We start from the raw sequence: 10,515 nt of genomic DNA, 5'->3' as shown, positions 1-10,515 counted from the left end.
TAGAAGGTATTGCCAACACCATTTGATTTCGATTCTCCGAGCACTTCTTCGAATCGCTACTTGCAACCGGCTGTGATCCACCGGATGATCGGATCGCGAGAACGGACAATACCGTTTAAGTTCGAACCAAAAGAAATGCACCCTATTTTGCTTAACGATGCTTAACGATGGGTTGATTGTTAAGGTGTTATATGGGCTTGATACGGTAGTAATCGATCAGATTTAGATTTCTGTGTACCGAATACATGATATATTCGAACTGTGCAACACAAAAAACTGCGACGCCATATTCGACCTGTGCAACACAAAGTGTGCGAACGGCAGTGCCCAGCATAGCTCTTTTGCTCTATGTTTTCTGTTTCATTTCGTCCGATCAGCTGGCGCGCAGTCGGCTTATAGCAGTCGCTCTCGCTCTGACCGACCCGTGCTCAGCGCAAGGTACACAGGTCTCGCGAGGTCACACATCGACAATTTTGCATAGGAATAACTAACACTAGCAAGAAAAAGTTCGCGTGTACGTATACGGCTAACTTGTGCTCCAGCGAAAGTGCCCAGTCTCGCGAAATAGCTATATTAGCAATAGATAGCGAAACAGACATAGCATATTTCTTATTTCGCCGGGTGCACCAGCTGAAGGCGTTTAGGTGAACTTGAATCGAACTTGAACCGGCGCGTACTCGCATGCTTGGCATTTTCCGCATAAAAATCTAGACTGTGCAGTGCACAGGTTGCTCAGGTGGACGAGACGCCCCTGTTTACATCGAATCCCTCTGCGCCGGGCGCTTTGACGTTTACTCGTAGGATTTCTTGTCGCCGCTCCTGGAACTCTTTCTCCAAACGTTCCAGTGCCAGTAGCTTCTTAAGGTTGGCCTCTCTCTGGAGGGTGCTCACCGAGCCTCTCTCATCCAAGATGGCTTTCGGCGCATTTCCCCACGAGGAGTTCGGTTCCCTTCGTAACACTGGCTGCTGGTGGGATGGCGACGGGTTCGTCGCCCTGGCTTTACCCTTCTCCGGCCGGTCACGATCTTGAAACGTCTTCGCCTTGGCCATCCTGTGGCGGGTTGCTCTTGGTGCTTTCGGTGCCTTCGCTGGGAGCGCTGGAGTTTCTCCCGAGGGTGGCGTCTTTTTACCCGCCCCCGCACCCGTGGCAGCCTTCTCCACACTGACCGCCAAACTGCTGGTTCCCACCATCACGATTTTGCACTTCGCGATCGATGACGCTTCCTTGATCGTAATTCGTGCGCGGACATTTCACGGCCAAACACTGGAACTACCTTCTTAACTTTCTTCTTCTTCTTTCGGTTGACGTTCAACCTTTCCGGATTATTTTTGAGTGTAATGAAGGTGCGAACACGCCGCGGAGTTCGGTTTCTTGAAGTCCTTTTATTACATCGACAAAGCGACTCAAAGATAGTCCGCCTCTCTCGGCGTTACACTTAGCTTAGCACTTTACATAACCAGTATCCATAGGCGTTTTGGTTGGTTTAGCATGTTTCATTCCTAATCTGTCTATCAGTTTCTGGATACTTGTTTTCGCGCATAAATTGTACACATTTTCGTTGTCTTAAGTTATCTCTAATCCAATAAAATACTTTGGTTCACCTTATCAGTTTATCTCGAAATATCCCTTAGAGCTTATCCCTTAGAGCTTCATATATACGCTTGATTTGCTCTTCATCTGCGCTTCCCATCAGTGTATGATCAACATATACAAGTAGATATATCTTCCTGTTGTTCCTGGTTGTTACAAACAAACATGGATCCGCGCTATTAGCTGTAAAACCCATTTTATGTAATATTCCGGACAGCTTCTTGTTCCAGCATCTCGCTGATTGTTTCGCTGCTCCTACGCAACCTACACACTTGACTCTGCTTTCCTTGAACCTCGTACCCCGGAGGCTGTTTCGTGAACACTTCCTCTTCTAAGTCCCCATAAAGCTGTCTTGATGTCTAATTGCTTCATGAACAAATGATCCCTTCCTGCTATCGTTAACAGCGTTCTTAGTATTAAATGACACGTGACAGGTGCGAAAACTTCGTCGTAGTCTACCCCGTACTTTTGCACATGACCCTGTGCCACTATATGCGCCCTATAACGAACCAATTGTCCCTTTTCATCCGTTTTTTCCTTAAACATCCATCGACATCCCACAACCTTCTTTCCTGGTGGAAGGTGTGTTAACTCCCAGGTTCCGTTTTTCGTGTGTGAGTTGATTTCCTCGTCCATTGCTGCTTTCCGAGATGATGACTCGACGGATTCCAGCGCTTCTTCCAATGATTTGGGTTCCGTTGTTGTCGCTGACATTCCGAAAATGTAATCTAGAAAACATTTTGGGGGGTTACGACCCGTTCTCACCGTTCTTTCATTCTTTTCTTGGTCCATGGCGTGAAACTCTTTGAATTTTAGGAGGACTTCTTGTTGGGATTTCGTGCGCAAAAAGTACACGAACATTTTTCAAATCTAATACAAATAGTATCTCGCTCCTCCTAACGATGTTATCTCCATCGGTCCACAAATGTCTGAATGCACTAATTCTAGCACTTCATTCGCTCTCGTGCCCACTCGATTAAACGGATTTCTTGTTTGTTTTCCTACGGCGCACTGCATGCAGTCATCCTTATCCGTGCCGTCGTAATTTATTCCATTCGCCATTCCGTTTTTCAGCTTCCGCAAACTTTCATTGAGCTTAGATGACCCATTCTTTGATGACAAATCCTCTCTGTCATTCCAGAGCATGCCAACACTTTTGTTTGTTTTTGGCACAATTTGTATAAATCGTTCTCACGGCCTGCGGTAGCTATCACCTTGCCGTCGGGATTAATCACTTTACACTCCCTTTTCTTAAATATCACTGTGTGACCTTGTTCCGTTATCCTGCTCACTGACAACAAATTCACTGCCAACTCTGGTATGAGTTCTACATTTTTAACCTCGATTTGTTCATCACTACACGTTGGTTTTAGCACTGCAGATCCTTCGGCAATTATATTCATTTTACCTTTATTTGCCGCGTATATTGTTCCACTCGTTTTTCTTACTTCGGTGAGTAATGCTTCGTTGTTTGTCAAGTGTTTTACACAACCTGAATCTGTGTGGAACGCGTTCTTTCTTGGAAAATTCTCTTTCGTTGCCTCCTTTGTTCCACAATGTTTGGCAATGTGGCCAAATTTCTCGCATCGCCGACATTTGCCCTTTGTATTGTATCGCTCATTAGGCCATTTCTGCGTAGAGATTAACGCCTGTTCTGCTTTCACCGTACTGTACTCGGTTTCCTGGAGCAGTTTCGTTTTGATAAGATCGCCTGTGATTTCTACACCTGCCAATAATAGCATACCAATCCATTTATCCGATAATGGGAAACCTATTCCAATTAATTGGTGTGCGGTTTCGATCCTTCGGTTCACATACGATTCCATGGAAACGCAATTTTTGAGACTGGTTGTAATTAGCTTGCATAAAAGCGAGCATTGCCGCGTCAGTCCGGTATATGCACCGAGGAAGTTTGTGCAGTCACTGATCAGCTCGATCGATAATTTGCTGTATCGCCAGGATCCAGGATGACGTGTTCGATGTGTGGATATGCTCAACAGCAATAACTCTCGTGGTGGTTTCCCCAACTACAACGATTGGCCGAAATGCACCCAGTCTTTCCTCGGGAATGTTTTCCATCAAGGGAGTTTCAGGTTGTACATCATGGTTTTTACATCTCTGACACTGCTTGCGTACACGGTTGAATTCAACCGTGAATGTGATAGTGTGACCACAACACGTTGATCGCCATCTGGTTGTAACGGGCTGGCGAGGTACGCTATACCGGCACCAGCGTTGGTGCGACTTACCGCGCGAATTCGGTAAGTCGCCGGGTGATCTCGCGTGTCACCGTTTCGTCTAACTCTCGTCCCGTCGAAGAACCGAAATTGCCTTGGGCGAGCTTCCCGGCGCTTTCTCGGACGATCAGGAGAGATACCCAGAGCCTGATCGTGGAGGTCGCGGTAGGGAGCGCTCTTCCTTCTCTCGGTTAGCCGATTCGTACGCTTTCAGACCGTCAGGAGGGAAACCCAGAGCCTGACGATGGATCGCGTGACGGAGCGGCTACTCCGAGCGGCAAGAATCTTTCGGATTGGGGAAACTTCCAGCCAAAAATCGTGAGCCGTGTTTCTGGTTTGAAGTCCAAATGTCGAGAGCCTCTATTTTCGGGATTTTGTGTTCTTTTATACAAGTTTTTTGCCGGATCGGCAGAACCTCCTAGCCGCTTTTTACCTACTTAATGGCGCCCCAAGTGCTGACGGAGCAACGCGGTGGCGATCGTTCGATCGGTTGTTGTTGCACCAGCCCAAATTCCGGCCGGCCAACGACCGCGCATTGCGTTCGTTGCTTGCCGCGCCAGTGCTGACGAGTCAGCTGATTGGTTGGTGCGTCGCCGGTGACCTGGTCACCGCGCTGCCCCGCCAGCCCAAGTGGTCGCGCTCGCAACAATCTGGTGTTGGTGGTGATAGCGTCTGTGGGTGTAGCCGACGATGATGAGGTCGGTTACATGATGTTTCCTTGGTAGAATTATCGGCCTTTTCGTCGTATCGTCGACCCATGGGCAGTTGACGAGTCTCCCACAAATGCGCAGCACATTGCTTTCGTCCAGCACAGGTGATAGTTTATACCCTTTATGCTTAACAGTGGATGTATGTTTCGAAACGGGTGCGTTCTGATTTCTACCGGGAATGCTTGTTGTTGTGCTACTCCGATGATGATCAGTTTAGCGCGGCTCAGCTGTGAGTGACTGTGTGTGGGCGGCAGTATCTGGTACTCTTCGTGATGCTGTGACACGTGTTCCCTACGAAACGTGACACATAGCCTACTGTGCAAATTGTATTGTATTGTATTGTATTGCATTCTATATTGTTCGCCTGCGGCTGTACAATAGTTACTTATAACCTAGAGCCTTAGATACTAGGGGGGGATAGGAGGCCACGTAGGCGCGCGCGAAAGACTGTGATGGGGAGATGGTAATCAAAAAGGGAGCTGACAGAGTTGAAAGAGACGATTACACGCAGGAAGGGGTCGACGGCTCCGAAAAGCGATCGGCGCGCCGGGATGAGGAAGGGAGGTCTATCGCGAAGGCGACGAGCAGGAACATAGAATGGGAGAGCGGAGAGTAAGGAGGGAGCATCAGTATTGTGGAGCAGGATGTTGGCGATAAAGAGGGATTGGGCCAGCGAGTGACGGGATGACACCGGAGGAAGCCCAAGCAAGAGGCATCGAGCCTCGCATGGAGGCATTGCGGAAGCAGAGACACCCAGGAGCCTACGAACGGCCAGCCTGGTGAACCGCCGTTGAAATTAGGCGCCATCACTTGAAGAGCCTTTCAAATTCCAGGAAACGATCTTGAGTATGATGGTGTAGCAAATTCTGGCGGAGCTCTTCTTGTGTGTCACCGCCCTCTGGTTCACGGTTCGGCCACTGATTTGTTGGTGTCCATAAGAAGTCAGGCCCCCGGTTTTCTGGATCCAGTTTAGGCGTGGTGGTTCATTTGGCGCCTGTGATATACTTGTAATTCACTGTAAATACAACGGCTTTATACTTCGGTCCCAGCTCGTCCTTGCTCCTTTATATTCACATCCAGACTGGCCGTTTTAACCCGCAAACTCACACATCCTTAGAATTACTCTACATATAATTATACGTCTGGTTGGATGTGGTTTACATTTCAGACCGTCCTTTACAGTGGCTTATATGGCCTCCCTTAGCCTCCATTACCATCTTTAAACGTTTTGGCATGCTATCAACTATATTTTGAACCGCCATTCTAACCGCCATTCTAACACCTTTACTCGCTGAGAACGCAAAAAAGCGGTGGTTTTTTTTGCGGTGTGCTTCGGATCATTGTCCTGCTGCAAAACGAAATTTCTACGTAATCCGGCTATTCTAGCTGAGTGTGTGAGATTGTCCTTCAAAATGTCAATATACACATCTGACGTCATGATACCGGTTATATGAACTAAATTACCAACACCAGCCCATGAAAAACTGCCCCACACCATAACACTGCCACCGCCGTGCTTCACTGTGGCCTGTAAATGCCGCTCTTTTAAAGCTTCCTTTGGCTTCAGCCAAACTCTTTCACGCCGTTTTTTGTTAAAAATCTCGAATTTCGATTCGTCGGACCACAAAACACTTCTCCAAAACTCTGGTGTCTTACTAACATATTTTCGGGCGAATTCCAGCCGCTTAAGCGTATTTTTTTTACTGATGAAAGGACGTCTCTTGGCTATTCTATTTAGATACCCATGTTGCGCTAACCTACGTCTTATAGTACGGTACGAAATGGGCAGTGAGAGAGCTTCTTGCATGGAACGGATTGTTGTTTTAGGGTTCGTTTTAATCTCACGAATGATTCTTGCATCCATTCGATCATCCGTCTTCCTAGGGCGCCCTGTTTTCGATCGGTCGTTCACCAATCCGAAATCTCGGTGTTTTGCTACAATAGCTCTAACTGCTCCCCTACTTATAGGAAATTTTTCTGCAATCTTCCGCTGTGAAACACGATTAAAATTATCTTTTATAACAAGATTTCGCACTTGCAAAGAAAATTTTTTCCCCCCCATAGCTCTTTGAATTGCAAAATCTACTGCGCAACCAACTATGTGCTAGCTACAGTACTGCTAGTAGACTAAACCACACTAATCAAATATCAAGGTCATCCAAAATATCAAAACAGACGTTAATGAGGGGTCTATCAAAGATTTATTATCACAAGGTGATTATCAAAGACTCAGTAAAAATTTCACCATGGATGGGCTTTTACTTTTGTCACAACCAAAATCGACCATCTTTCACTTAAAGAATTTTCAAAAAAAAACTATCAAACTTATCAAGTTCAAAGTCAATAATTTGGAAAGAGGAAAGTTAGAGCTTCTACCAAAAAAATCACGTGGCCTTTATGACCGAAAATGTTGAATTTACAGATGAAAATGTGATGGACCCTAGTGGTGGGCTTTTACTTACGCCGGCCACTGTACAACACCCGCGTAATTCAAAAACGATCCAAATTCGGTCCCTTTCCAATGCGCCATTTCTGAAATAGGTCGAATTTGTCTGTTAAACTCGCAAGTCAATTGTACTTTTTCTAATCTACTATCTAATCCATTTACTTCGGCCGATTGCCACTTAACTCTACCTCTATTACCTTGTCGGAAATCATTCAAAAAATATTGCATCACCCCATGATGAAATAGATGTAACAAATCGCTAGTTATAAAAGAATTTATGAAATCAATTTTTAGTCTCAATAACGGCGATACAACTGTTTGAGACCCTTCCCCACCTACCACCTTCTCTTTTTGATGGTGATCGCCATACTCCGTCAGCAGTCGAAAATTGTCATCTGTCCTTAACTCTGCTTCCTCGACCTGGTATGTCTTAATTCCGGTTGCTCTATCTAGTGCCCTTTTTGCCAGGCATTTAATGCATCCCCATGTCGAATCGCACGATTTAACTCCTAAAATGAAATTAAATAACAAATTATTACGTACTGTTATCTCACGCTTATTCTAATGAATAACATATCTAACTTACCTTTGCAAAAGGCACGAGCTGGTGTATCGCAGATAAAAACGCGATGTTTAATCGTCAACATCTTCCCATTGATAACCAATCCAGTGTCATACTCTGTTGTAAACTGATCTAGAAACGTCTGCACCCTCTTCGGCTTGTGCAATCCATAGTAAACGCCTACTAAGAATACTGCCAGATTTGGTTCTTCGTAGACGTTTGCCAGGATGGGCCACATCTGTTTTTCCCATTGTTGTACACCTGCGTACCATCTATGTTGATGATCAACGAGATGGTACGGTGGGTGTCCAACAAACGGAAAGCATAGCGAAGACAGCGCTCTAAAATGTAAAAAAAAACGTTAGTCTGTTGAACTGATCATTACATTTATGTAATACTTACCTAAACCATTGTGCCAATATGTACCGCCATCCATCTCGAACACTGAAGCCGGTTCCGTTGGCGTGTTCAACAAGGTCCTTGGATCCAAAGGCAGCGACGGATGTGGTTCGTGGAGTACTTGAAGCATTCCCCGCAGCTGCCGATGGCTGATGTTGCTGTGCACAGCCCAAATCCTTAGCTTTTCGCGCCACTCCAGATCACCTTGATCAGGATTTTCGGGCACACTTTCAGATTCGTCGTCGGAACTGGAGTCATTGTCGGAACTCGAGTCAGACTCAGGACTGCGATAGCTAACACTGTCATTGTCACTCTCACAATGACATGAGTGTTATCAGCGGAGCTTGCTGAACACTCCGTAGAGTGCGATTTCTTTCCGGAGAATGTTTTAAGAAGCGTATCGTTATAATAGCAATTTATTCTAACTTCTACGCGCTGCTAAAACATTTGTCCTCTTGCCCTCTTGTTGGCAACGTAATTTTACGAAACGTTTACGCGCCAACCTCTACGCCGGTCGTTAACCTCCTGTGGTGTTTACACTCGACTTCTCCACTCACCGATTCCAAACCAGCTTAGATCCTATCTAATCTAGATCCTATCAATCTGCGCGATCGATCTGCTCGATCGCTCTGCAGCTGCAGTTGGCAGCGATGGAGGGTACCCTCTGTTTATAAACAACAATGAGGTTTGTCGCTGTAGAACGCTTAGGCATGAAGCCATGTTGATCAACATCGATAGAGGAGGAAACGAGAGAGAGAAGGTAGGAATGTACAACTGATTCCAGGACTTTTGTCGCGGCACAGAGGAGGGAAATACCTCGGTAATTCGAGGCAGTCTGACCGCGGAGGACAGCAAGGAGATCGCGGAGGACAGCAAAAGGGAACTATAGTCTGCAGAGTGCAGGTGAACGTGGCGGTTGCATCATCGATGGATGGTGAACTATTGATGAAAGACCAATCAGTCCGTGATATCTGGCGGCGCAGCTCGTCGTAGTTGCACCTGGCAAAGTTAAGGTTTGGGGCAATCTGCAGGCTGGGCTGGGCAGTGCGGGTTGTAGATCTGGGCGGAAACGCTATGGAGGACCACAACGCGGGGTGGTACACGTCCCCGGCGGCAATCTGGACAGCGGCTGCACTGATGGAGATCTGATCTGCAAATTCGGGTGAGTTCACGAAAACCAGATCCAGTTGTTTACCGAACATATTCTTGATGCCGGAAATTTGCCGTAGCCCATATGTATGTAGTCCGTCCAGGAAAGAAGCCGTGGTAGTGGAGGCGCCAGATGGAGTGAACGAATGCCCAGTCGGTGTCCACGTGATGCTCGGCATGTTGAAGTCACCGAGCAGCAGGAGATGGTCATTCGGTGCGAGGCGCTCGACCATACGGCCGATGCAGTCCTCTAGTCGTTCCAGGTACGAATAGGATGAACTGCGGTCGGGAGGAATGTAGATCACTCCGATGATGATTGGTTGAGTTCCGAGCCAGATGCCCACCCACAAGAGCTCTAATGACGAGTCAACGAGGTGCACCGAGGATGATCGTAGGTGAGCAGCGCAAGCGATGAGTACCCCACTGCCACGGGACCGAGTGCTGTTACTCGTAGTACGGTCGCAACGGTACACAGTGAAGGGGTCATCGAACACCATGACTGACGGGATGTCATCTGTCAGCCACGTTTCGGTGAGTACGCACAAATCGAAGCTGCAGCAGGGAACTGCCGTGCGGAAGTTTGTGAGCTTCGTGCGGAGTCCCCTTACGTTCTGGTAGTACAGAACCGTGGGCATGGAGGCACGTGTCGGCTGACGGATTGGACGGCTGGAGCAGGCAGTGATCGGTGGTGGTGCAGTGTAAGTGGTGGTGCGGCAAGCAGTGACGGTGGTAAGCTGGGATATCGGTGGGAGTGTGGTGGTAGCAGCGGTGAAGTTTGCGGCAGGGTGTGTTGGTAGTAGGCAAGGTGTTGTAGATGTCGGTGGCGTTTGCGTGTGTGAACTATTATGGATGATCAGAGTGGCGATGGTAGGTGCATGTCATTATTGTCAAGCGAGAATTTGCGAGAATGGCTGCGGTCGGTTGGGGCTGCCTCCAGAAGGTCTTGACCGTCGGCTGTCTCTTGTGTCCCTTCCGTAATCGTGAAAATCACGGAAGATAAAACCCGATGGCCAGGTGGCTGGTGAGAGAGCCTTCTCGCGCAATGTCAGCGACATCCCCACTTTGTACGAGACAAAGCGGAGAGTGCTGTTGTCAACGTCCTTCGCCACCAGTCGGATCAACTGCTCCGAATCTGAGGCAAAGCTCCATAGTCTTGCGGGTGGATGCGGACAGATTCGAGCATTTTGCGTGCACGATAGCATCACAGTATCCGGCACAGCTGATAGTGGGTTCGGTCTCACGGATGGTGGTTGAACAGGCTGTGCATGTTTCAGCCATTGCGCGATGAGTCCGAGTGGCGTGCGCGGTAACGGTGATGTTGTACGCTTCTAGCCAACCGGCGGTTGGTTGCTGCGGATCACGATAGAATCGGTGGACTACGACGGGGGTTTCGCACGACTAACTGTACAAACTTATGGTTG

At 47.6% G+C, this 10,515-nt stretch overlaps 1 pseudogene; it reads right to left on the bottom strand.

Annotated features, from left to right (window-relative positions):
* Window positions 1–6,996: 6,996 nt before the first annotated feature.
* LOC126576577 (uncharacterized) lies at window positions 6,997–7,982 on the bottom strand (annotated as a pseudogene).
* Between the last annotated feature and the right edge of the window lie 2,533 nt (window positions 7,983–10,515).

This window comes from Anopheles aquasalis, chromosome 3 (assembly GCF_943734665.1).
Source record: "Anopheles aquasalis chromosome 3, idAnoAquaMG_Q_19, whole genome shotgun sequence".
Classification (NCBI taxonomy): Eukaryota; Metazoa; Arthropoda; class Insecta; order Diptera; family Culicidae; genus Anopheles; species Anopheles aquasalis.
The sequence above is the reverse complement of the archived record's forward strand: the minus strand, read 5'-3'. Positions and strand labels throughout refer to the sequence as shown.